The 25,010-nt window shown below is 42.3% G+C and overlaps 1 protein-coding gene across 2 annotated transcripts in view; it reads left to right on the top strand.

The window, feature by feature from the left end:
* The first annotated feature begins 4,301 nt into the window (after window positions 1–4,301).
* LOC126347270 (E3 ubiquitin-protein ligase sina-like) overlaps window positions 4,302–25,010 on the top strand; it is a 50,916-nt gene continuing 30,207 nt past the window's right edge. Inside the window, exons 1-2 of one of the 2 annotated variants that reach the window (XM_050002257.1) lie at window positions 4,302–4,651; window positions 4,756–5,269. The gene's annotated coding sequence lies outside the window, so the exon portion shown is untranslated. The remainder of the gene's footprint in view (window positions 4,652–4,755; window positions 5,270–25,010) is intronic. The other variant, XM_050002256.1, reaches the window with a different exon arrangement.

The following is a 25,010-nucleotide window of genomic DNA, read 5'->3' as shown; positions in this document are numbered from 1 at the left end:
CATACCCTTCTGTTCGATTTCCAATCCTGGCGTTAAACTCACCCATGAGCAGAACACTGTCCTTGTCCTTTACTCTAACAACTACATCACTGAGTGCCTCATAAATTTTATCCATCTTATCTTGATCTGCACCTTCACAATGCGAATATACTGACACAGTCCTAATTCTCTTGCTAGACACTGTCAAATCTATCCACATCAGTCGTTCATTTATATACCTTATTGGAACTACACTGGGTTCCATTTCTTTCCTGATGTAAAGCCCTACACCCCATTGTGCTATTCCTGCTTTGACTCCTGACAGGTAGACATTGTATTCTCCCACTTTCTCTTCTTTCTCACCCCTTACCTGAATGTTACTAACAGCTAAAACGTCCAGCCCCATCTTACTTGCAGCCTCTGCCAGCTCTACCTTCTTCCCATAGTAGTACCCCACTTATATTAATAGCTCCCCATCTCATTACTATTTGTTTGCCAAGTCGTATCTTAGGAGTCCCTGGTTTGTCAGTTAGAGGTGGGACTCCGTCACCTCCAAAGGTGCGAGGCCTTTTGCTCTGATTGTTGCCAGCATCATATTTAAAGTACCAGGGAAGCAGGTTGCTAGCCTTACTTGAACCAAGTCCCATTGGGTATTACCCCTAACGGTTGAGGGACTAACCAGTGGATTTGGTAGGATTTGCCGTATGAGCACAAAGGTGTCTGAGATACCCTGCCTTAATCCAAAGTAACTGGTACCCCGATTGTCGGGACCACTTACTTAGCCATTCATACGTTGCCTGTGGTTCATAAACTAGGACATGTCTACAGGAACCCACACCATGTCTTTTTTGTATATTCTAAAAATATTATTTATGTTATTTATCATAATATTTGTTCATGCAGTAACGTTCCCATATTGGTCTACAAAGGCTAAGGATGCTCCCCTGAACATGTAGCCAGCTACTCTGCAAGCTGTAAGGGGAAAGCCCTCAAACGGTTGGGCAGAAGATTAAGTCTCACCCTGTAAAACATCAATTGTTGCGAATGCTACCAAAGGAATAAGCCGGAGTGATATGTCCATGACGACCGCAGCAAACGAAAAAAGAGATATGTACATAGGAATATGGGATGTGCGGAGCCTATACCAAGCTGGAGCCTGATGTCAGCTGCTAATGCAAGTAAACAACTACAGTATAAAAATATTGACTCTCCAGGAAATTAGATGGAAGGGGAGCGACATAATGTACCCAGGAAATTTCACTACCTTCTATAGTGGTGGGAAGATGAATACCTTTGGAACAGGTTGTGTGGTGTCTAAAGAACTGAAAGATGCGGTGATGTGCTTCCAACCAATCAATGAATGGATGTCCATATTAAGATTAAGGGGAAAATTTTTCAACATTACAATGATAAATGTACATACACCCACAGAGGAGGCAGATGAACAACAAAAGGATGACTTTTATAACAAGGTAGAACAACTGTATGATCAGTCTCTCAAACATGATGTCAAGATATTAATAGGAGATCTGAATGCAAAAATAGGAAGAGGCCTTTCAACCAACCATAGGAAGACATGACCTCCTTGAAATAGCGAATGACAATGGACTTGGGGCTGTAAATTCTGCTATAAGCAAAAATATGATTGTCGGCAGTACATGTTTCCCACACAAAAAAACATGCATTTCACCAGATGAACAAACCAGAAATCAGATAGGCCATATAGGGATTGATCGGAGACATAGATCAGACATAATGGATGTTAAGAGCCAATGTGGAGATGACTGCAATTCAGACCACCATCTAGTGAGAATTAAATAAAAACAAAGGATCTCATTACTGAGTAAACAAAAAGGCCACATAAAAGAGGTTTGCCATTAAGAAACTGAAGTTAGAAGAAATACAGAGAGCATATCAGATAATAATAGAAGAGGGGATTAAGAATGAGACCGACACATCAAATGAACATTCACGAGTAATGTGGAAACAATGTAAGACTGCAATCCTTGAGGCAGCTGGAGAGGTTTTAGGACATGAATGGGCTCAAAGGAAGGGAGATTGGTTTGATAAAGAATGTATGAGGAGAACTGAGGAACATAATATAGCATGAATGAAATAATTGCAGAGAAGAACTCGAGCAAATCTGAATGAATATAATGAAAAGCACTGTGTAGCGAAGAGGGTCTGTAGACAGAAAAAAAGGGCACTAGAAAAAAACTGGAGAAATTGAACAGTTAGGAGAAGAGAAGGAAAGTCGTGAAATTTACCAAAAGATTAAAGAAGGAAAGACCAGGTTCCAAGCCACCAGAAATATGTGTAGGAACAAAGAAGGGGATTTGATACGGGACAGTAATAAATTACTTGACAGGTGGGCAGAATACTTCCAAGAGCAACAGAACTCAGAATTAGAAGGGTTAGAACTAGAGGAACAGGTGGTACTAACTTACTATGGACCAGAGGTTTTAACACCAGAACCTACACTGGGGGAAGTGATGCAAGCCATTAAGACCTTAAAAAACAATAAGAATCCTGGAGAAGATCAGATCTAGGGCGAACTTCTCAAATATGGTGGGAAAGCGCTGTGGAAAACAATTCATAAAATAATACTGAATATCTGGCAAGAGGAGAGCATGCCAAAGGAGTGGAAAACAGCCATAATGTGCCCCCATACATAAAAAGGAGATAAATTAAAGTGCCAAAACTATTGACGAATCTCCCTACTAAATACTACATATAAAGTTTTCTCTAAGATTCCTAACCAATAGGCTTACTCCATATGTGGAAGAGAGAGTTGGAGACTATCAGAGTGGCTTTAAAAGAAATAGTTCAACAACTGACCAGATATTCACATACTACTTGAAAAATGTTACGAACATCAAATTAACATACACCAGCTTTATATCGACTTTAAACAAGCCTATGATAGTATCTCAAGAGTGTCATTGTAGAATGTAATGGAAGAGGCTGGAATACGTAAGAACCTCATTAAACTTTCTATGATGACCCTCAGCGAAACCAAATGTGAAGTAAAAATACAGTGCAAAATCTCAAGAGAAGTGGTAGTGAAGAAAGAACTTAGATAGGGTGACAATAACTCCTCATTGCTATTTAACCTTTGCCTAGAAAAAGTCGTAAGTCAGATAGAGTAAAATAAAGGAGGAACCTTCTTAAATCGTTCACTACAGTATCTAGCCTACGCTGACGATGTGGCATTACTCGTACAAAACACAGCTGTGCTAGGCAAAGCCTATCAACAACTGGAGAATGGTGCAAGGGAACTTGTCCTCAGAGTCAATGTCGAAAAGACCAAGTATATGGCAATGACCAACCAACAAAACCTACGAAATCTCAGGATAGCCGACAGGGTGTGTGAAAGAGTGAGAGACTTCAAGTACTTAGGGTCGAATATCACTGAGACAAATTACCCATGCTTAGGAGTTCACTTCTATCACGAAAATCCTAAATCCTCATTTACAAAACAATTATAAGGCCAGTTGTTAGGTATGGTGTCGAAACGTGTACCATGACTATAAATGAGGAAAAGGATCCTTAGCATATGGGAGAGGAAAGTACTACGTAAAATATATGGCCCAATATATGCTCAAGAAGGTTGGCGGATTAGTACGAATGCAGAACTACAACACCTTATTGAAGAATCTGACATTGTCACTACCATTAAAATTAGAAAACTGCTGTAAGCAGGGCACTTCATCAAAATGGAAGAAGACAGAACATGTAAGAGGATTTTTGATGGCAAGGCTGGAGGCAGATGGCGGAGGGGACACCCCAGAAAGAGATGGGTGGATAGAGTCGAAGAAGACATGAAAAAGCTGGGTGTCATAGGATGGAAAGACATGGACTGGATAGAATGGCAGGAGATTGTGATGCAAGCCAAGGCCCTTCACGGGCTGTAGAGCCGAGGAGTAAGTAAGTAATATATGTAACCAAAAACGCGTGTCCGTAACCTTCGTGATTTGTGAGACCAAGCATCGTATTAATTGTGGATTATATGCGGGAAAAAGCTCCCGAGAGTAATGTGGCAGCTGTTTTAAATGTGTTTGTGACCCCTGATTTATCTCTGTGCGAAATCTATTTTTCCTTGTATTTAACATTTGTCGCAGCTCTAATGTCATAACCGGCACTAGAATATTCATACCCATTCATATGATTTCAATAGACATCATATTGAAAGCTGCGCAAATATGCAGAATATGTGGTGTCCTGTGTGGAAGGCAGATCACAATGCCACTACGGAAAGCCAAAAGTTGTGGCGCCACATTACTTGTGTGTGTGAACCCAGCTTAACACCGTCCCCAACTAAGTTTTTAATTTTTCACACTTGGTCAAAAACTTCTCGAATATTGTCAGTGCTTCGGATCTGACTGTGCTGTTGTGATAATAAATTTCGACACGTATTTTGGAAGTACGTGGTATTCGATGTATGCATTGGTCAAACTGCGAAAGTCGGGACGTGACAACTTAATTTGTTGTCAAGGGTATTTGTAATTGTTGAAATATACATCAGTGCTCTCATAAAAGAAATTCTTGAGGGTAACAGAAGAAACGAAGGCACAATGCTCTGATGATACTTCAAAGATTGAAGTATGCGAATCAGTTTCAGAAAGATAAGAGCGCGAAGCCACTACGTCATTTAATAGCTGGGAGTAGCTTGGTAAATAGTAAATACGAAACATATGATATTGTTACGCGGAAACAAATTTATAACATTTATGTTTGCGTTTCGTAGAACCATTCAGTGTGTTAATCTGCTTTCAGGAGCCAGCCTGATAGTCGCAATTCCGACTACTTGAATCGGATCTTGGTATCAGGGTCCGGTGCTAAGCTGGAAATATTTGGTATGATATTTAGTCGTAGCGATATAACGTATGTTGCTGACATTTATCTGTGATATTTTTGATAACCGGACATGCAATGAGTCTCACAGGCAACACTGATGCAATATCAAGAAGCCGTTTAAATTTATAATAGTTGCCGTTAGTTTCCACGATTTGGAATCCGATCCATACTTTTTTATGTTGTAAAACAGAAGAAGCTGCATCCTTTATTTGTTAGTTACTCAGACACATTTAGTGCAACGTCGAGTCACACATATAAAGTGCCGAAAATTTAACAGTAAAATTGAAGTACATAAATGATTTGTCTTTTCCATAATAGAGAGTGTATTATTTGCGTTAACAGATATTTTACACTATTGTATGAAGTCCCATGCATTTCCTATGCTTTCAAAATTCTGCTACTAAAGTAATGGTCTACTAAATATATAATTGAGGTACTTTCTTTTGTTTGTTCTTATCACATAGATAGCCATCGGTAATGTTTAGGTTATAGTGATGATGTACATGGGCAGAAGTTCCTTGACTCAGTGTAATAATGTGCCTTTTCGATTACCAAGTGGGATTCCATTGTCACAGATGGGACAGTTGCACTACGTTTTTCAACAGTCAGATGCTGATATAACATTAAGTATAAATAGAAATAAAGTAAAGATTGACTGGTTGCCCTACAAATAATTTAAATCCCTTTAAATCTAAATGTCAGAAGTTACAAATTGAGCTGTTATTCATCTTTAAAACTTTGTCATGGGTGGGACAGCAAATAGACGTAGCATTAAATAACCACCAACATTTTAGAAGAATTCTGTGATTTATGCACTTATTTTCTTTTGAAAATATTCACGTTAATAAAACAATTCTCCATGTGACATAATCTCAATAAATATTAGATTAGTAATACTTACTTACAATAATTGCAAGCACAGACTGTCACGGGTGGGACAAGGAATTGTCATGGGTGGGAGTCATGTGAAGTACAATCTGTTACTTATTTATTTATTTAAACTGATTTTATTATGTCAGTTCCATATGAATCAGTAGGTAACATATACTTAGAGGGCACTTTAATAATTTTGTAAAACATTTTTGTTGCTTATAAATAATATAAATTTTGGTATAGTATTAGTTTACAGTTATGAGTACTTAATTATTTCACTTGAAGAATGTACCACTTCGAAAAAATATACGCTTGACCTCTCACCCACTTTCGAAAATGTCTAAATTGCCGGGAAACTCATAATATAAGGTGTCCCTAACATGTTTGACATTTGGATTCGGGAGAATAGCAATAACTTGTTTAAACTCTATGTTGGATACATCCTGCTCGTCAGCTTTAAATACCTTTGCTGAGTCCCCCAACAGATCGCATACACATAATCTGTATTTCCCCATTGTCTTCTACACGTCTCTATGCAATTGCAGAGCATATCTGTATGTAGTGGATTTCTTTCTTACAGTTTGGAACTCAGCTAAAATAAATGTTCGTGGCATGATTTGTTCCGCAGCTGGTTCTGAACCTGTAACTTCTTGGGAATTGGGTGTCAACAGGACATCAGGATATGAGTCCTCATCACTCATCTCAGAATCTGTGTAGATTAGTGAATATATGTTGGGCGAAAGTGGAAAAACCTCCACTTTCTCTAAATCTGATTTTAGGAAAGTTCTACCACATACTGGGTTACAGGTATTGTAACCGTTGAAGTAATACTTGCTGCGAATATCTTTTTATTTTTTTAACATCTTTCCATCGTCCATCCAGAAGGTCTCTGTTTTCATCAATATGATCTTTTGTCAGAAGAAGAAAGTTTATTCCAGAAACAGATGATTTGGCACAGTCTAAAAATTCCTGTGCATTGCTGATGATGACTTTTCTTTGCTTAACTTTATTCCAAACAGCCCTTTTTGTTACAGCTCCAATGCCTTCCACTGCACCTTTCACGTGTGATGTTGCAAAGAAAAACCATTCTCCAGACACTCCAAAGTCTTGCATCATGTAGCAGAGGTTAGAAATGGTGAATTTGTTCTTAAATTGACCTGCGCAACCATCAGAAAAATTCGTATCGAGGTCAAATTGGGAAACTCTTGTTTCAGCTTACTTTTTATAATCTTCAAACATGCATAAACTGAGTGCTTGTCATGGCGCAGTTCTTCGCTCACAATTGCAAATGACTAGCCATGTTTTCATCCAAACACAAATAGTGACCACTGTAATCTGTGTATGACTCCAGTGGGCACTTTGTATCTCATCTTGTGCCAGTGCTACATAGTTTTCTGCAAAATCTATTTGCAATATCACTTCATCATCACTAACTGATGCTTTCGCAGTCTTGAAAGCTCGAGATTGCATCCTTTTGACAAAGAAGTGCTCCTTGAACTTTTTTAGTTGGGACTGAAGTTCAGAGAGAGCTCCACAAAGTGTTCCACTGGTAGTAGTCTGTTTAGGGTGACACTCATGTTTGGTCCATTTTCTCCAAGATATTATGTCACACAAATCAAACTTCCATCTATTAATGTGTGCAAATTCATGATGCATTTCTTGCATTGACTTGTCACACATATTTCGCTTCCTACATCACAGCAAACAAGATTCATAAGGTGAGTGTGAGTAGCAGTGAAACTAGCTATTTCTTTGTGAATGGTTTCAATGATGAAGTTGAAGTTAGCATAATATCTGCACACACATACATTGTGAGGCATTTGAGACGTTAGAACAACATTTTTAGGCCGCAACTCGTATAATTTTGAAATCTTGATATCAATATCTGGATTGTCATGCTTAAAAAGAAAAATATGCTTCCTTAACTGTCATATTCATGTGACGTTTCTGCAAGCTTACTCTTTTCCCAGTTTCATGGTCTACAATAGACTTTACATCCTTTATACCAGGTGTCTGCCTGCTGATTTCATCATTTGTGAAAAAATTTTGTATTTTGAGCAGATTATCACCTATAAGTTTACGAGATGTTTTCTTCACTACTGGGAAAATCTGCTTTACTGGCTTTTTAGGTAAGGTTTCACTTACAAGCTTTTTTTTATTACTGCTGATTTTTTTTTTGAGGAGCTTGAGGGAAGTACCTTCTTCACCCGAGAAACAGCTTTGCCAAGGGACTGAGGACATTTATATGATCCTAACTGGGAAATACAGGTCTCAGACTAATCTTCAATCAATATGGATTTTAGTTTGTCTGTACTTTCTTTTTGTTTCAGCTTCCTTCTTTTGATATTCCAATAAAGATTTTTCGCTGGAGGATACCTTCATCTTCATATTTTCCCTTCTTCTTTTATCCCGCTCTCTCTCTTTTTCTTTATGGACGTTGTACTTGCTGGTATCTTTCTTCAGTTTTTCTCGAAGTTTTCTCATACACTCTGCTGATGTTGTTTTCCTCATTTTCTGAATAAACAGTAAGTTTTTATTTAGTGTAAACCATCAAAGCACTTGTTATATCAACCAATTTAACTTAACAATAACAAGAAGTGTTAAATGGTTTAGATTTGAGTAACATCCACAAAACTGTCATGTTGGGACACAATTTCTTTAAACATTTATAAATGATCGTTCACAACTTAGAAGGTGCCTTATGATTCATTGGATGTTTTTATTTATTTTTCTTACTTCTAACCTAAAATGTATAGAATTACTATAATTGCTGAGTTAGAAGGTAAACTTTTTCATGTTTTTTTGTCACAGGTGGAACACTAAATACATAGTAACTTTTGTGAATTAGCTGCATACTTAATAACTTACCTTTCTTTAAAAACTGAAGTTTGCCAGTAAGATAAAGATTCTGCTCTTGAAATTTAACAATTAAAACATCAACAATCGCTGCAACCCAAATTTAAACAGCTACCAAAACAAAAAGCAAACCTTTTGTTTTTCATCCTCATCTGTAGAATCGCCAACTTTGTTTAACTATATTTCCTCAGCTAATTATGTAATTTTTATAATTTTTTCAGGACAGTAAAATTCAACTTTTGTAGATTCGAAAAACTATAACATTGTTAAACTTGGCATTTTTTTCAAAAAATAAGCCTCAGGCTCAGTTTGGTATGGAATGACCCCAGTGCTAAGGGCACCATCATGAAAGAAATGATATCTAAACCATTATAAAAAATGAAAAGAAAATACAAACATTGTGGAGATGAAAATTTGCGTGGTGTCACTGCTTTGTGATAGTGTCCCAAACACCCTTCCTTATCTTGGTTGTGGTACATTTATCTGTACTGTTCAAGGTCTAGGTTGGATTGTAAGATTGCGGTTTAGTTGTGAGTTGGCAAAGACAGTTAATGTAAATACAAAATGAAGGCTAATATTTGCTCCTTGTTTAACATATTTTAGAATAAATAAACGAAATGATGAGGTAAATTCAGGAAAGTTGTACTGCAAAACAGCCGGATATTAGAAATATTGTGTGTATGTTATGAACTTTATCATACATCAGGTTCTTCCAGTGCAACTTTAGTTTTGTTTCCCAATCATGTTTGCGGTCTTGATGCCTTAACTGCTCATGGTTATTTTCATCATTCATACCAAGAAAGAGGTATCCAGAATTATATGGGAATATAAGGAATTGTACAGGGATTCAATGATAAATTAGAAAAATAATAAATAATAATGAAATAATTGAATATCATTGTGGCAAGGTAGGTCTGTAGTTTAACAAATTGAGAAGTATCGTGCATAATTCTCTCTGTCTGTTTCAATTTTTCTCGCAGAGCATCTCAACTTTTTTCTCAACTATACTTATGTCTTTTAATGTATGTAATGCTCCGCTTTATTTAATAACAGCATTGAAAAATCAAACTGCAGCACTGATTGTCATAGAAATAAGTAATATTAGCAATCTCAAAGTTGATGACACAAAAAGTGAAATACAGAACAGAAATAAGGAAGAAAAAATTAGCAAAGACAGTTGAGGGGAACCTAGTAACAAAAGAGACTGTGTGATCAGATTAGTATGAAAACACTTTGACAGTCGCAGTTTTTCTCCAATAGGTGGGCAGGTGTGTCAATAACATGCAGATTACAAGTTACTGCTTGTGTTTTGGCTACCTTCCCGTATCAGCAATCATTGATGCATGCATTTTGATCATGGCTAGTGAAGTATTGTGTTATAATCACAATACATTTATCACTGGTTGGTTGCTTGAGAAAAGGATGTGGTCAGTATTTGCCAAAGTTTCTGAGGAGTGACACTATCTACACCTGTAGAATTTAATAAACTGCTTTTGCCAAATAGCAAACACCTCAGAGACTCATGCCTGAGTTCAGACTTGACAAATAAAAGGTTTTTCCACTTAGGGCTGGTCAGTGCCACCAATCCTCTAATACTGTAAACTAGGGGGCATGTTTTAGTAACAACTGTTGAGTATGACAGTTAAATACTGTGTGTGTTTTGGCAGTGGGAATCATGGCTCAGTCATTCAGATATCAAAGATGAGTGCAAATCTCTGTAAAATTCACTGAAGAAAAAATGAGTTATATGCTCTTCATATGGATTCTTGTCCAGGTGAAACATTCATTTGTAACAATGACTGAAAATTATTTCAAGATGGGGATTCACACAAAGATTTCATGCTGATTGCAAACATTCACCTTCACCAATTAGGCCAATCTTTCAGGGCTGGTTCAAGATGTGTCAAGCTGAAAGATCCAGGGATATTAATACCCATGAAAACAATGAAATAAATTAATCAAACCCATAAAGCAGCCAGGAAATCTGAAGTTGTATGGAAAATATGCCATAAGTACTGAGCTGTGCCATTCACTGTACTTTATAGGAAAGGGATGTTAAGTTGTATAGCAAAGGGATGTTCAGTTGCAGTACACATGACACCAAAGAATTGTGAAACAGTTGGGGGGTCTATTCAAAACAGTGCAATATTGTGCATTTCATAGACTGAGGCCTTTGGCTTAATTGATTTGAATGTGTGTATTATAAAGGGGGGGAGGGGATGACTGTGAAACTATCTGACACATTTTACTTGTTTTAGTCTAAGACAGAAAACCAGAGCTCCTTCCATAGACTGCTACTTGCATCAATGGAACATTCTTTCAAAACGTGATAGACTGATGTAACATCTAATTACTGCCCAGAAGTCTCAACACACTAAATGTTGTTAACTGTATTGTCATATGCAAAGGATTTGCAAAAATGATTCATGGGTAGAGTAATGTATGCAAGATGTTGAACATTGTCAAAGGCGTTATTTGTAATTTGAACTGGATTGTAGGAGTAGATGGGGAAAGAAACAGGCAGCTTTTCTTGTACTTACTTTCAAATCACTCATTCTGCCAGGACATATGAAAGTTGATTTTACTCGTCTGACAGCACACCCCTGCTGTTCCAATCCTTTGTGATGTTTTAAATATTAGAATTATGCAATGTCTTGTTTTCATGAACAAGACAAGCAACTTGTGAAAAGTGATGCACACTCACAATTTAGCAATTCAAAATGTGCTAAGATTACCTGTTGTGGTAAATTGGTGTACCATAAGAACCTTTTATTTGTCCCGAACAAGAGGACATTTTGTAGCTCTAAGGTATGTTATACTGAGCCCAAAGAAATACATTTTATTTGATTCATGTGTTCATCCAGGGATCATCTCACAACGATAAATTATTTTTCATTGTAATACAGTGGAAATAAATAGCTCAAAATACACACACACACACACACAGAATATGTAAATATGTTTGCAACATATATAATAGAGGGAAACATTCCACATGGGAAAAATATATCTAAAAATAAAGATGCTGTAACTTACCAAATGAAAGCGTTGGTATGTTGATAGGAGACAATAAAAAACACACACACTAATTTTGAGCTTTCACAACCCAAGGTTGCTTCATCAGGAAAGATGAAAGGATGTGGGCTTTAAGGGAGAGGGTAAGGAGTCATTCCAATCCTGGGAGTGGAAAGACTTACCTTAGTGGGAAAAAAAAAAGACAGGTGTACACTCGCACACACATACATATCCATCCGCACATATACAGACACATATGTCTGCCAGTGTCTGTATATGTGCAGATGGATGTGTGTGTGTGTGTGCGTGTGTGCGCGCGTGTGTGTGTGTGTGCGTGCGCGTGTGTGTGTGCGTGCGCGAGTGTGTACCTGTCTTCACCCCCCCCCCCCCCCCCCCCCCAAAGGTAAGTCTTTCCACTCCCGGGATTGGAATAACTCCTTACCCTCTCCCTTAAAGCCCACATCCTTTCGTCTTTCCCTCTCCTTCCCTCTTTCCTGATGAAGCAACCTTGGGTTGTGAAAGCTCGAAATTTGTGTGTGTGTTTGTGTGTTTTTTATTGTCTCCTATCAACATACCAACGCTTTTGTTTGGTAAGTTACAGCATCTTTATTTTTAGATATAAATATGTTTGCATGTAGATAGGCCAGGTGGTCAGCTTAGGCTTTGCTGAAGGAACTGTCACCCCCTTTTGCCTTAAATCATTTAGAGAAACCTAAACCAAGATGACCGAATATAAAGTCGGTATCTACAACTGTATTGCCTGATTTGGTTGCTCCCTGTTGCACAGTGTTCTTTGATTTACAGACAATTTGCACCTAATAACTTATAAAACAAAATTTTACACTGCATCACTGCACACTATTGACTCCTGGAGCACGAACATGCTGCTATGTCCCTTGCACTCCCTCCAGTATGTGCAGGAAACTGATTACATGCCTGTAAACTTGCACCAATGCCACATGCATGTCTTCATGTTATCTTTCAGCCCCTCATGAGATAGTAAAGAGATTTAGGCACTAGACCCATGTTTGGGAAGAACCAGGTTCACATTGCAGCTGACCATCATGATTTATGTTTCCCATTGTGTTTCTGCACGAGTCATATAACACAAATGCCAGAATCATCACTCCGGTAATGGATTTATCAGGAATGTCACTTCTGTTGAGCCTGGTGCTCACACATTACTTGCTTATGAGTACAGTAGTAACACATCCATTTAATGTTATAATTTTTCAAGAAAATACGTTGCCATAGTCAGTATCTTACCATCTAGATTTTAATATCTGTCCCCACTGACGGGGAAAGCCAGTGACAAAGTAATAACTGAAAACCTAGCAAGGTGATGGAATGGTAATACAGTGGACATTCAGGAAGATTATTGTTTAAATCTCCATGCTTCTATGCATATTTAACTTTTCCAGGGTTTCCAGAAATAGCTCATGGCAAGTGTCAGCATTCTTTTGACTAGGATTTGGCTGATTTCCTTCCCAATCTTTGTACTATCTGAGCTTGCAGCCCAACAGTGCTCCTTCCTTGGTTTGAAAATTTTTTGAATTTTGTCTTCAGTAGCTTCCCCAGTTGTTGGAGGTCCTCTACCATAGCAGCAGCACTTCGTCTTCAGGCCACAAGTGGCACATCAGGGCTACCTGATCGCCATGTCATCCTCAGCTGAGGATTCAGATAGGAGGGGCATATGGCCAGCACGCTGCTCTCACGGTCATTATGATGGTTTTCTTTAACCACAGCTGATACTGTTCGGTCGAGTAGCTCCTCAATTGGCATCATGAGGCTGAGTGCACCTCGAAAAACGGCAACAGTGATTGGCGGCCCGGATGGTCACCCATTCAAGTGCCGGCCACGCCCGACAGCATTAAACTTCGGTGATCTGACGGGAACCGGTGTATCCACTGCAGCAAGGCCATTGCCACTCCTCTGCCATAACAAGACAATAAATAAATCACCATTAACACAGTTTTACGTTACAGTTGGTCCTAAACTGGTTTAGAACTCATATGAAAAAACAAGCTCTTGGCGCAGAGAAGACATTTTTGCATTTGCTGACAAGACAGACTTTTTCCAATTATTGATGATTATGTGCTGAGAGGTTTTGTCCTCCACCAAGAGGGCATTTGCAGTGCTGCATAAGCAAGTAAAGGTATACTAACTTTACTTACCATCACTTAAAACTGTTATGCAAGAGACTAAAGAAAATGCAGTCAGTCAAATCATTACCTCTTTTCTGCTCCTTGGATACATTCATGCACATCTGGCCAGTTCTGTGCATATAAACTAATTGGAAATCTGCTGTATGAGGAAATACTATATAATCTACACAGAGAGTATGGCATGTAGTTCAGCACATCAGTGTTACCCGATTCCTCACTGTTACCTTATGTGATCTCCTTGCTGATGTTAAGCAGTTAAAGATCTGCAGTCATATGACAGCTTTCTAGTGTGGATTCGTTTATATAATGGGACGTCCCTTCAAAGAAAGCTGCCTAAGTGGATTTTCTGTTATGTCAACAAGACACTGGCCAGCCATTTTGTAATGTTTGTATGTTGAGACAGTGATCAATAAATGACGAACTATCTTGCCAGGTGGCCTTTGCAGTGACTGGGTGGTGCCCATGGGGAGAGCCCCTGATCGTAGTGGCTGGCATCAGGGCGGATGACGTGCAATGAAGTGGACCAAGTCATCTCTCTCTGGTGACCGGACGGCACCAGCAATCTCTAAGAAAGGCAAGACGGGGAGGAACATAGGGCTACAGAAAGAAGAGAGCTATATTCACCTTTGTATTTAGTCTGTAACAGAATGGCTGAGGACTCCTTTCTGTCTACGAAGCTTCAGTTTTTCGTTGAACATCTTGAGGATAAGTTTGGGGAAGTGACACTGCTGTCCAAGGTGATAAACGGTGCATTCTTGATTCAGGCAGCATCCCCAGCCCAATCCTAGGCTTTACTCCCCTGTGACCGGTTGGGTGATATTCTTGTTTCTGTTACTGCCCATAAAAGCCCCAGCATGGTCCAGGGGATAATTTTTCATCGTGACCTCCTCTTGCAGTCTGTTGACAAGCTCACCGCCAATCAAGAAATGGCAGGGTGTTCACTTCATCTGGTGCGTTTACAGGGGACCTAAAGACAACAGGGTTGCTATTGGTGCCTTCATCTTTGCCTTTGAGGGTGATTCATTGCCTGAAAATGTCAAGGTGATGGTTTATTGCTATGACATTAAACCATACATCCCTTCCCCTATGTGGTGCTTTAAGTGCTGGAATTTCGGGCACGTCTTCCCGCTGCACTTCCAACGCCACATTTCGAGACTGCAGACGTCCACTGCATCCAGACACTTCATGTGCACAACTTCCAACTTCTATCAACTGTGGAGAGCGGCACTCCCCCTGCTCGCCAGACTGCACAGTACTCCAAAAGGAGTGGAAAATCGTGGAGTACAACACCCTGGACTGGTTGACTTACCAAGAGGCTAGGTGTAAATTTGAATGATTACACCCCATTCAGTTAACGTCCACGTATGATGTGCAGCTACTTCCACATCACCATCACAAGTGCCAGTAGTTACCCACTCTGTGCCATGAACAGTGGGCCCTCCAGGCTGCCAGAATACATTCACCCCTTGTTGGTAGGGGGAAATCTCCTTCCACTGCCCCCAAAGCACCTACTTTGGGAGCAATGGCGCCCCCCCCCCCCTCTCAAATGCAGCGGACGTCAGTTCCCTCTCCCCAGCTGGAAAAGCAACAGTGTCCGCCACTCCTCGTGCGGATGGGGTCCCTTGAGACACTTTCTTCCAAGGTCTCTACTAATGCCACAGCGGACACATGCCAGTGGCTAAAAGAGCCAAGAGCTGCTGGACGAAGAGCTCCACGGTCTTCCTCCATGCCTGAATCTACTTCAGAGCAGTCCTCCCAGCAAGTCCCTAAAGAGAAGTAAGAGGACAAGCAAACCAAGAAGAAGACTGGTATGAAATGAGGTCTTCCAGTGGTCCCAACACTGCCACTCCCTACCATTTCTGCATCTGAGAATGTGGTGGAGATCTTAGCATCTCCTGTGGGCCTGGATGTTACTGATGTCTCATCCGCAATAGGAATGGATACAAATACTTAGTCGGCGGCAGCAGGTGACCCTGAGGCGTGACATGCCTCTTTGCGTGCTTCATGCCTTCTCAGACTCACAATAATGTCATTCTCCAGTGGAATTGCAATGGTTTCTTCCACCACCTGGCTGAGCTACAACAACTGTTAAGCTTTACACCTGCTTTCTGTCCCCCTGTGAGTCCAGAGGTTAGAATAGGCCCGAGGTATCCATGCCTGTTGTAAGAGGTGACAAAGGAGTCTCTCACTATTTGGCCCTGTAAGTTCAGGTCCCATTTTATGGTTCAACTTGCCACTTTCCAAATTCTACAGAAGTGCGGGCCATATGGGAAGGATGCCTTATGTGCTGCATGAGTTACCCATAGTGCCCTTAGATTCAGTCTCCTGAACCTCTTGTCATGGTTTGAATCTTCACCTGCAATTCAACTATTTGGGCGAGGGCACTTCCCGGGATATGTCATTTTCTTCTGTTGTCTCTTGTCCTCTTTCGCCCTCATGGCAGTATTTGATTTCTCTGTGCCCAATATCCAGCACGGTAGCCAGTCCATTGTGGTGGAGCTGTCATTTACCCATTTCGTGGTAGCCCCCCTGACAACACAAGCATTGCAGTGCTGATGCCTGAGCTGTAAACTCCCCAAGTATGCCAAGGAGTAGATCTCTGTCTTTCTGGGGCATCAAGACTCCTGGCAACGGCTATCATGCCAGGTGGCCTTTGCTGTGGCTGGGTGGCACCCGTGGGGAGAGCCCCTGATCAGAGTGGGTGGCATCAGGGTGGTTGACCCGCAATGAAGTGGACTGAGTTATCTCTTGCTAGTGACAGTATGGCACCAGCAGTCTCTAACAAGGGCAAGATCGAATAGAATGCTGACATGACCCTAAATCATTTCCCTCCCTCGCTAAACCATGGGAGGAACGTAGGGCTACGGAATGGAGAGAGCCACATTCGCCTTGGTTTTTTGTCTGTAGCAGAACTGGTGGGGACTCCTTTCTACATATGAAACCTCGCCGGCCATGGTGGCAGAGCGGTTCTAGACGCTTCAGTCCGTCAGCAGGTTCGAATCCTGCCTCGGGCGTGGATGTGTGTGATGTCCTTATGTTAGTTAGGTTTAAGTAGTTCTAAGTTCTAGGGGGCTGATGACCTCAGAAGTTAAGTCCCACAGTGCTTCAGAGCCATTAGAACCATTATGAAGCCTCAATACTTGGGCCCCCACACATTTCAGTGTAGCTCATGGCACTTACTTGGCCATTGAATAATCCCTCTACAGCCCAGGACTTTTCCCATCTGTCCACTGGAGAGCCCACGATGACTAGGGTGGTAGTCACCTTTTTCCCATCTTCCTGTCACTCCCCCAGTGACATTTCCCCGGACATCTACCAACGTGGGCTTTAAACCTTTAAACAAAGCAGACTGGGAAGCTTTCACGTCTGCTGTCCATAGAATGTTCCCCACGTGGTACCATCAATGTGGTCGATCTCTACAGTGACATAAGCAGCTCCATTCCCTAGAGCACCTAATAGCTTTTAAACGGCTCCATGCCTGTGCTCTCCAGCTTATAAAAAGACGGAAACAGGCGTGTTGGGAGAGGTATGTCTTGACCATTGGGTGCCGTACGTAACCTTGCCAAGTCTGGACGAAGATCAGATGTGTTTGTGGGTACCAGACCCCGATAAGTGTTACTGGCATTAACACCAATGGCGTGTTATCTACTGATGCAAACGCAATTGCTGAGCACTTTGCTCATCACTATATTCTAGCCTCGGCATCAAGGAATGTTCCCCCAGCATTTCGCATCCTCAAATGGAGGATGGAAAGGAAAGACCTCTTGTTCACTGAACGTCACAGTGAACCATTTAATGCTCCACTTACAGAGTGGGAGCTCCTCAGAATCCTTGTACATTGTCCCGACACAGCTACTGGGCCAGATCGGATCCACAGTCAGATGGTCAAACATCTCTCGTCCGACTACAAGCGACATGTCCTTGTCATCTTTAACCGGATCTGGTGCGAGTATCTTTCCATCGCCAAATGGGAGAGCATCACCATTCCAGTGCTCTAACACGGTAAAAACCCACTTGTGGATAGGTATCGGCCCATGAGCTTCACCAATGTTGTTTGTAAGGTGTTAGAACATACAGTAAGTCAGCAGTTGTGTTGGGTCCTGGAGTCGCGTGGCCAACTGGCTCCATGCCGGGGCAGTTTCATCCAGGGTCGCTCTACCATTGATAATCTAGTTTCCCTCGAGTTTGCCATCTGAACAGCCTTTTCCAGATGCCAACACCTGTTTGCCATCTTTCTGATTTACAAAAGGCTTACGACCTGACCTAACGACATCATATCCTTTGCACGTTATATGAGTGGGGTCTCTGTGGCCTGCTCCCGATTTTTATCCAAAAATTCCTATCGCTCCATACTTTCCGCGTCGTAGTTGGTGCCTCACATAGTCCCCCCCCCCATATCCAGGAGAATGGGGTCCCTCAGGGCTCTGTATTGAGTGTATCTCTATTTTTAGTGGCCAGTCTAGCAGCATCTGTCTGGTAGTCAGTCTCACCTTCTCTGTATGCAGACGAATTTTGCATTTTGTATTGCTTCTCCAGTACCGGTGTTGCTGAGCAGCACCTACAGGGAGCCAACCACAGGGTGCAGTCATGGGCTCCATCCCACGGCTTCCAGTTTTCAGCTGCGAAGTTGTGTGTCGTGCACTTCTGGCGGTGTCGTACTGTTCATCTGGAACCAGAAATTTACCTTAATGATGCTCCACTCACTGTAGTGGCGACATATCAATCCGTAGGACTGTATTTTTGACGCCAAACTGACGTGGCTTTCTCATCTTTGTCAGTTGAAGTGCCTCAAGGCCCTCTGCTGCCTGAGCAACAGTAACTGGGGTGCAGATTTCTTTATGTTGCTGCAGCTCTACAGAGCCCTTGTTCAATCCAGCCTTGGCTATGGGAGTCTGGTTTATGGTTTGGCGGCACCCTCAGTGTTGTGTTTACTCTACCCAGTGCACCACTGTGGCGTTCAACTGGCAACAGGACCCTTTAGGACGGGTCCGGTGACCAGCGTCCTGGTGGAGGCCGGAGTCCCTCCATTGAAGGTTAGGTGTGCACAACTGCTCGCCAGTTATGTTGCACACATTCATAGTTTTCGTGATCATCCAAATTACCATCCCCTTTTCCCATCCCCAGCGGTTCATCTCCTGCATAAGCGGCCCAAGTCTGGTCTTAAGATTGTGGTTCACATCCCATCTCTTCTGCCTGAAGTGGAGTCCTTGCCTTTACCACCTATACTCGAGGTTACCACCTATACTCGAGGTCCATTCACGTACACATCCATGGTGTACACATAGGCCGAAGCTTCGCCTGGACCTTTCACATTGTCTTAAGGATCAATTTAACCCTGCAGCTCTCTGCTGTCACTTCCTCTCGATTCTTGACATGTGCCAGGACCATGAAGCGGTTTATACTGACAGGTCGATGGCTGATGGTCACATTGGCTTCGCGTATGTTCATGGAGGACATATTGAACAGCACTCCTTGCCAGATGGCTGCAGTGTTTTCACTGCAGAGCTAGCAGCCATCTCTCTTGCTCCACTCGTGCCCTGGCGAGTCGTTTCTTCTCTATACTGACCCCTTGAGCAGCTGACAAGCTATTAACCAGTGCTACCCCCACCATCCTTTGGTAGCAATCATGAAGGAGTCCATCTGTACCCTTGAATGGTCCAGTCACTCCATGGTGTTTGAGTGAACCCCAGACCACGTCAGTTCCCAGGAAATGAACTAGCCAACAGGCTATACGGAAACCGCTTCTGGAGATCGCCATCCCTGTTACTGAGCTGCCATCATTATTTTGCCGCAAGGTGTTTCAGCTTTGGGAGACGGAATGGCATAATCTCAGTACACACAACATACTGTGTGCGATTAAGGAGACTACGAATCTGTGGAAGACCTCCATGCGGTCCTCTCACAGAGACTCTGTGGTTCTCTGCCGGCTCTGCATAGGCCATACATGGCTGACACATGGCTATCTCCTCCATTACGAGGACCCACCTTGGTGTCACTGTGGCTCATATACTGTCGTCCACATCTTGCTGGACTGCCCAGTTTTAGCCGCTCTGTGGCGGACTTTTAACCTTCCCAGCACCGTATCTTCGGTGTTGGGTGACAGTGCTTCAACAGCAGATTTAGTTTTTACATTTTATTCATGAGGGGTATTTTTATCGTACCATCTCAGGGTGGGCATTTAGCCTTCTCTCTGAGGTTGCCACCCTCCCTCCATTTTAACTCAGTTGCACTTACTTTACATTTGTTTGTCTTGGTGGTCGTCTTTTCCATACATGTGTTCATCGTGCCTTGTCTTTTTAGGGTTGACATTTTACATGTGGCTCATCCTCTTTTTATTATTGTGATCAGCCAGCCCATACCATATGCTCTATGGTTTTAATACCTTCTTCTACTTTTCCTTGTGGTGTAGGTTTTCCCCGTTTTTTGTTTGTTCCATTCGTTTTCTTTTTGGGTGATGATGTTGGGTGTTTTTGTACCTTGAGCCTTGCTTGCGCTAGGAAAAGGGAGACTAATGACCCTGTAGTTTGGTCCCTTTACACCCCAAACCAACCAACCAACCTGCTTTCTGCATTGCCCTCCAGGAAATCTGGTTCCTGGCTATGTGGACCCCTGCTCTCCGTGGCTGTAGGGGATATTACAAGAAGCATGCAGAATATCAGGTGGAGTTTGTGTCTGTGTCCTGAACTCGGTATGTAGTGAACCTGCGCCCCTTCAAACTACTCTTGAAGCTGTGGCTGTCAGGGTAAGGACGACACAGGAAATAATCATCTGCAATGTATATCTTCCTCCAGATGGTGCATACCCCTAAATGTATTGGCCGAACTGATTCATCAACTCCCTACCCCTTCCCTATTTTTGGGAGATTTTAATGCTTGTAACCCCTTGTGTGGTGGCACCGTGCTTACTGGCCGAGGTAGAGATGTCAAAAATTTACTTTCTCAACTTGACCTCTGTCTTTTAAATACTGGGGCCCCCACACATTTAATTGACCATTGATTTATCACTTTGCAGCCCAATACTTCTCCCATCTGTCCACTGGAGGGATCACAATGACTTGTATAGGAGTGACCACTTCCCCATCTTTCTGTCAATCCCCCGGCGTCATGCCCACAGAATCCTACCCAGATGGATTTTTAAAAAGGCCGACTGGTGGGAAGCTTTCACCTCTGCTGTCACCATCGAATCTCCCACACACGGTAACATCAATGTTGTGGTTGAGCAAGTCACCAGGACAATCATTCCTGTGGGCGAAAACGAGATTCCTTGTTAATTAGGGTGCCCCTGGCGAAAGTCAGTACCTTGGTGGTAGCCAGAAATCGCTGAGGCAATTAAGGAGCATCGGCAAGCTCTACAGTGACATAAGCAGCACCTTTCCCTGGAGCACCTAATAGCTTTTAAGTGGCTCTGTGCCTGTGTTCGCCACCTTATAAAAAGATGGAAACAGGAGTCTTGGGAGAGGTACATTGGGTGCCATATGTGACCTTCCCAGGTCTAGATGAAAATTACACTAATTTTTGGATACCAGACCCTGACAGGTGTCCCTGGCATTAACATCAACGCATTTGGAGAATTACCCCTAGCCGTTCGCATCCTCAAATGGCAGATGAAAGGGAATCTCCTCTCGTTCACTGAATGTCACAGTGAACCTAATAATGTTCCATTTACTGAGTGGGAGCTCATCAGTGCCCTTGCACATTGCCCCTACACAGCTCCTTGTCCAGATCGGATCCACAGTGATTAAATGTCTCTCATCGGACTACAAGCAATATCTCATCATCATCTTCAATTGGATCAGGTGCAATGGTGTCTTTCCATCACAGTGGCAGGAGAGCATCATCATTCCATTGCTCAAACCTGGTAGAAACCCGCTTGATGTGAATAGCTATCAGACCATCAGCCTCACCAACATTATTTGTAAGCTGCTAGAATGTATGGTAAGTCGGCAGCTGTGTTGGCTCCTAGAATCACAGGGCCTACTGACTCCATGTCAGGGCAGTTTCCTCTATTGTTGCTCTACCACTGGTAACCTAGTTTCCCTCGAGTCTGCCATCCAAACAGCCTTTTTCAGGCACAAACACCTGGTTGCTGTCGTTTTTTATTTACGGAAAGCTTATGACACAATCTGGTGACATCATATCCTTGCCACTTTGTATGAGTGGGGTCTCCGTGGTCTGCTCCCGATTTTTCATCAAAACTTCCAGTTGCTCCGTACTTTCTGTGTCCAAGTTGGTGCCTCCTATAGTACCCCCCACATCCAGGAGAATAGAGTCTTGCAGGGCTCTGTATTGAGTGTGTGTCTACTTTTGACTGCCATTAACAGTCTAGCAACAGCTGTAGGGTCGTCGGTCTCACCTTCTCTGTATGCAGACGACTTCTGCATTTTGTACTGCTCCTCCAGTACTGGTGTTGCTGTGCCAGCTTCCTGGTGGAGGCTGAAGTCCCTCCACTGAAAGTTAGGTGTGCACAACTGCTTGCCAGTTACGTTGCACACTTTCGTAGTTCTCCTGAGCATCTGAATTACTCTCTCCTTTTCCCATCCACGGCAGTTCATCTCCCGCATTGGCGGCCCAGGTCATGGCTACGATCACAGTTCGTACTCGATTCCTTCTGTGTGAACTAGAGTTCTTTCCTTTACCATTTCCCTTCTGGGCCCATCTGCATACATCTCCATGGTTTATACCTAGGCTGCGCCTTCTTCTGGACCTTTCACATGGCCCTGAGGACTCAGTTACTCCCACAGCTCTGTGCTGTCACTTCCTCTCAATTCCTTACATGTACCGGTGTTCTGAAGTGGTTTACACCGACAAATCTATGGTTGATGTTCACGTTGGCTTCGCCTACGTTCACAGTGTACATATTGAACAGCACTCCTTCCCAGATAGCTGCAGTGTTTTCACTGCAGAGCTGGTGGCTATATCTCATGCTCTCGAGCACATCCGCTCATGCCCTGGCAAGTCATTTCTTCCCTGCACTGACTCCTTGAGCAGCCTCCAAGCTATCAACCAGTGCTACCCTTGTCATCCTTTGGTAGCAACCATCCAGAAGTCCATATATGCCCTGGAACGATCCAGTCATTCAGTGGTATTTGTTTAGACCCCAGGACATGTCGGCATCCCAGGCAATGAACTTGTTAACAGGCTGGCCAAACAGACTACATGGAAACCGAGTATGGAGATCGGCATTCCTGTAGCTGACCTGCGTTTGTTATTAAGCTGCAAAGTTTTTCAGATTTGGGAGACAAAATGGCTTAACAGTACGCACAACAAATGGTGTATCATTAAGGAGACTATGAAAGTGTGGAAGTCTTCCATGTGTGCCTCTGCCAGGGACTCTGTGGTTCTCTGCCGGCTCTGCAAAGGCCACACTTGAGTCACCCACGACTATCTCCTGTGCCGTGGAGACCCACCTCAGTGTCAGTGCGGCGCCTGGTTGATGGTGGCCCATATTCTGTTGCGGTGTGCTTCTTTGGTTGCCCTGTGATGAAATCTTTGGTTATTGGACTTGTTGCCATTAATTTTAGCTGACTACGCCTCATCGGCTGATTTGCTTTTATGTTTTACACGTGAGGGTGGGTTTAACATCCTATCTAAGTTATAGTGCGTGTCCTTTGCCCCTCTGTATTCTCTACCCTAGTGCTTTTAGGCTGAAGGTTTTAATGTGTTGTAGAGTAGCTGGCTTCTCCTTTTTATTCTCGTGGTCAGCCAGCCATGGTAATCTGCTTTCTTGTTTTAATCTCTTCTACCTCTTGCATCTCTCTATTTTCTTGTCCTCTTCTGTTCATGTAGTGTTTGTTGCATTTCTGTCATTATTGTGATTTTTCCATCGTTTCGGCATTGTGCTGTATGTCTCGTTTTGTTTTGTTCTTTCTCTTGTGGAATTATTTTAATAGGAGCAAGGGACTGATGACCAAGCAGTTTGGTCCCTTTCCCACCAATTAAAAAAACAACTAACCAATATAGAACTACACCTTCAGAACTTAAGAGGTAATGTTGCGGAATAGGCATGGTACTAATTCTATCTAATTTGTGACCTGAAGAAAGTACAGAGACACATCCAAAGAAGGAGTACATACAGAACCTCATCTATTGGAATCCACAGCCAATCTTCAAGTAAAGTGAAGGCTGTTGTGGGAGGACCCATCCCTAAACATATTATTAGCAACAGAGGTTAGTGATGAGTAAATCAATAATATTAAAACTACTATTTGTATTTCTATTAGATCTGTGATGAGAAATATTCTTTATTTACAATGACTAGTTTTGGGCACAATGTCTATTATCAAACCATTGCTTTCATCGTAAGTATTGAAATATAATACAGCCAGTACATTTTCAGATAGCCACATTCATCAATCAAGAGTCACATGTACAAATCAGCTATAATGTATTATCAGTGCTTCCTGCCATACAGTATCCTTTAGCTACCAGGATACTGTGTGGCAAGAACCACTGGTAATATGAGGTTGTTGATATGTACGAGGGTCAGTCAAAAAGTAATGCCTCCTATTTTTTTTCTATGTTTAATTGTCAGGAAATTTAAATGCAATTACATAGGTTGAAAACCACAACATTGAGGATCATTTTGTCATTTTTCAATGTAATCTCCGCCCATCTCTACAGTTTTGGTCCATCTTTGAACAAGGGCATGTATCCCAGCACGGTAAAAATCACAGCTCTGCTTCCTAAGCCATTGACGCACGGATGTTTTGACGGCCTCCTCATCTTCAAAATGAATCCCACGATGAGCTTCTTTTAGTGGCCCGAACAGATGGAAGTCTGATGGTGCCAGGTCAGGGCTGTATGGGGGATGAGGCAAAACTTCCCATCCAATTTTGACAATCACGTCAGAGGTGTGACGACTGGTGTGTGGTCTTGCATTGTCATGCAAAAGAAGAACATCTGCCATTGATTTTGTTGGGCGAACTCGCTGAAGACGTGCTTTAAGTTTTTTGAGGGTTGTGACGTATTGAACAGAATTTATTGTGCATCCCTGCTCCAAAAAATCAACCATAATCACACCCTCTGTATCCCAGAAAACTGTTGCCATAACTTTCCCTGCCGATCGCACAGTTTTGAATTTTTTCTTCCTCGGCGAGCTTGTGTGACGCCACTCCATTGACTGCCTCTTTGATTCGGGTTCAAAAAAATGCACCCATGTTTCGTCCCCGGTCACAATTTTTTTCAGAAACTCATCTCCCTCCAAACGGAAGCGCTGCAAGTGTTGGGAGGCTATTGTTTTCCTTGCCTCTTTATTCTGATCGGTTAA

Source organism: Schistocerca gregaria, chromosome 1, assembly GCF_023897955.1.
Source record: "Schistocerca gregaria isolate iqSchGreg1 chromosome 1, iqSchGreg1.2, whole genome shotgun sequence".
NCBI classification, from domain to species: Eukaryota; Metazoa; Arthropoda; class Insecta; order Orthoptera; family Acrididae; genus Schistocerca; species Schistocerca gregaria.
The sequence above is the reverse complement of the archived record's forward strand: the minus strand, read 5'-3'. Positions and strand labels throughout refer to the sequence as shown.